The following is a 3,287-nucleotide window of genomic DNA, read 5'->3' as shown; positions in this document are numbered from 1 at the left end:
ACTGCCTAATATTAAATAACAAGTCTTTCAACTGGGAAGAGATTAACTGTTAATGGATGAAATGCCAGCTTTTCAGTCTCTTCTACTATTCTAAAGACCCATTCAGAAATAGGAATAACTACTGGGATTACGGTGACCACCTCATCCTGGTTTGCTTGAGACTATTGGTTTTAGCACTGGAAGTCTCATGTTCCAGGCAAATTGGCACAATTGGTCACTCTGGTCCAGGATTCTCTTTACATGACTTGATAAATAGAATAATTCTTCCTAAACTCTCCCCACAGGAGAGGGTTAATCAGTCAAAAAAATTTCAGTCTCCCCAGTCATAAAAATAAAAAACACTGGCAGCATATCAGGCAGGGGCAATGTGTTACCAAATTATTTTAAAAGTACTGCCTCATGGCAATGTAAACTTTCAGCTGAATCCTTAATTATTTGCTGGAAAAATACAGAATGATATTTGAAAGCAAGCTCAATAGGATATAAGGAAAGAGCATATGAGCTACGAAGTAAGATAATGTTTATGTACTGCAATAATGAAGACTTCATTGAAGATACCTTAACTGTAAAGAATGTCAATTAAAATTTATAAAAAGTGAAGAGACAAAGTTTTAAGAAAATAAACGTAAGGTATAGAAATCCAATAAGCTGTGTTTGAAAGTTGTGGTCCGTAATCTATTTAAAATTTAAAATTTAAGTACTGTTTAGAATAATACCTGATATTTAGATATTAACAAGCAAGTAGCGCAGCCCAGGGTAAAATTAGTGTCCTTATCTAAATATCAGCTCTTATCCACTCTATGCCTCAATTTCCTAAGTAAAATAGAGAACTGAACTACAAGATTTATCATGAGTCTTATTCTTCCAACAATCAATCATAAACTATCAAGAAAGGAGACACACAAAATACTCTATTATAGCATATGAAAAATACAAATAAGAAGTTCCCCTCTAGGCCAGGGCGGTGGCTCATGCCTATAATCCTAGCACGCTGCAAGGCCAAGACAGGCAGATCGCCTGAGCTCAGGAGTTCAAGACCAGCCTGAGCAAGAGTGAGACCCCGTCTCTACAAAAAAATTAGAAAAATTAGCCAGGCATGGTGGTGAATGCCTCTAGTCCCAGGTACTTGGGAGGCTGAGGCAGGAGGATCACTAGAGCCCAGGAGTTTTGAGGTTGCAGTGAGCTAACATGATGCCATCACTGTACTCTACCCAGGGAGACAGAGTGAGACTCTGTCTCAAAAAAAAGTTTCTCTCTTACTGGTTTTCTGAGAGAAACAACCATATGAAAAAGTCCCTTCTATGATATTTACTAAAAACACATTCTGAACCTATCATTGTTTGGAAAAGGTAAGAACACTGGGTAAAAATTAACCTATTTCTCTAACCCTCATGCGCAAAAATGACAACGATGTTTATATACTATATACAGTCCATTTAGAGTTGATCAGCCTTTCCTTGCTCCCACCCACAAAAATACTCAACATAAAACTTTGCATAGGCTCAATCAGTTGGACACTTTGGTCTGTACTTATTGCAATCACTGTTAATACAGAATGCAGATAAATAGGTCCAATTAAACTTGAATATCTAACTGGCACAAGTCATTACTTGAAAAGGCCCCATGAAACTTTATGAAATTCCATAATCTAGCTTACTAAAATAACTAAGGCTCCATAATGGAGTATTTTCTTCAAATATTCAGAGTTTACTTGTTCACAGACAATGCTAAGTATTAGGTCATTAAATATGAAATGTCCGATTTCAAATCAAAAGTATAGTTTATTGTATCTTAAACTAGAAGCAGTACAATTAATCAAAGTATGCGCCTAAACTATTGACACAGTTTTGCCGTCTTAATGGCGGCTGCTTAGGCCAGCAGCGAAGTAGCCTGGAGAGTGAGTGGCAACGAAATCTCGAAAGGCATTTTCCACAGCTTGTTGAGAATGGAATATTCCTCCTTGCAAGAAGTGGTCCAAAGCCTGGAAGAAAAAGTATTCAGTTGGTACAAGGTCTGGTGAATATGGTGGGTGACACAGAGTTTTCAAGTCCAACTTCTGTAGTTTGAGCAGCGTTGTTTGTGCAACACGTGGTCGAGTGTTGTCTTGCAAGAGGATTGGCCTGTGTCTATTGACCAATCTTGGCTGCTTAATCGCAAGCATCCTCATCATTTCATCCACCTGGTTGAAGCAGACAACTGCTATAATCAACTCATCAGGTTTCATGAAGCTGTAGTGGATAATACCAGTGCTGGACCATCATACAGACACCATTAGCTTTTTTTGATGAATATTCGGATTTGGACTGCGTTTTGGCACTTCATCTTTATCCAACGCTTGCAACTGTCAAAGAGAATCCATTTTGCATCATAACAATACGATGTAAATGGTTCACCTTTATGCTGTAACAGCAAAGAACAGCAAGCTTCCAGACGATCTCTCTTCTGATGCTCGTTTAATTCACACGGAACAAATCTATCCAGCTTCTTTACCTTGCTGATTTGTTTCAAACAGTCCAACGTTGCTGGAATAGTAATGGCAAACATTGCTGCTAATTCATCTGTAGGTTAAGACGGATTGGCTTCTACTACAGCTTTCAGCTCATCATTATCCCCATTGGTCTCAGGTCACCCACGTGGCTCATTTTCAAGATTAAAATTACCACAATGGAACTTCTCAAACCATCGATGTGGTGTGGGTTCATTAGCCACATCCTTCCCAAACACTTCGGTGATATTTCGAGCTGTCTACACTGCATTGGCTCCACAACGTAACTCATATTTGAAAATAACACAAATTTTTTTACTTATCCATGGTTTCACAAATTTGTTCTAAAACAAAATTTGAAAGATAATCACAAACCAAAACATACAGTTGAAAGACTGAGAATGTACCCTCACAATAAACATAAAACATGAAGTGTCAAAGTGCAATGTCAGAGATAACAACTGTGAAACTTAGTACTTAAGTAAATTAAGGAAATCGGACATTTCATACTTAATAACCTAATACTTCTAATACATGGGAAAATAAAATCTATGGAGTTTCAAGAAAAAAAGTATGAGGATATTTTGTAAGTATACTAAATCTATAAGCACTACACTATTAACACTTAACAGAGAATGAGAACTTTTTTAAACTAATGGAAAGACATTCCCTGTGTATTTAAAAATAGCACATTTAATCTGTACCTATAATAAACCATAATATACCACTATTTTCTGAAAGGGGACTAAAAAATAAGGGAGCTTTTATGAACTTTTCTGACTGGTGTTGAACCTAATATCCA

The 3,287-nt window shown here is 37.0% G+C and overlaps 1 protein-coding gene across 1 annotated transcript in view; it reads right to left on the bottom strand.

Annotated features, from left to right (window-relative positions):
- Positions 1-3,287, bottom strand: part of SMG1 (SMG1 phosphatidylinositol 3-kinase-related kinase) — a 160,273-nt gene that overhangs the window by 103,584 nt on the left and 53,402 nt on the right. The gene's annotated exons all lie outside the window — the stretch shown is intronic.

This window comes from Propithecus coquereli, unplaced genomic scaffold, assembly GCF_000956105.1.
Source record: "Propithecus coquereli isolate 6110/MARCELLA unplaced genomic scaffold, Pcoq_1.0 Scaffold27, whole genome shotgun sequence".
Taxonomy (NCBI): Eukaryota; Metazoa; Chordata; class Mammalia; order Primates; family Indriidae; genus Propithecus; species Propithecus coquereli.
This window is presented reverse-complemented; position numbering and strand designations above follow the sequence as displayed.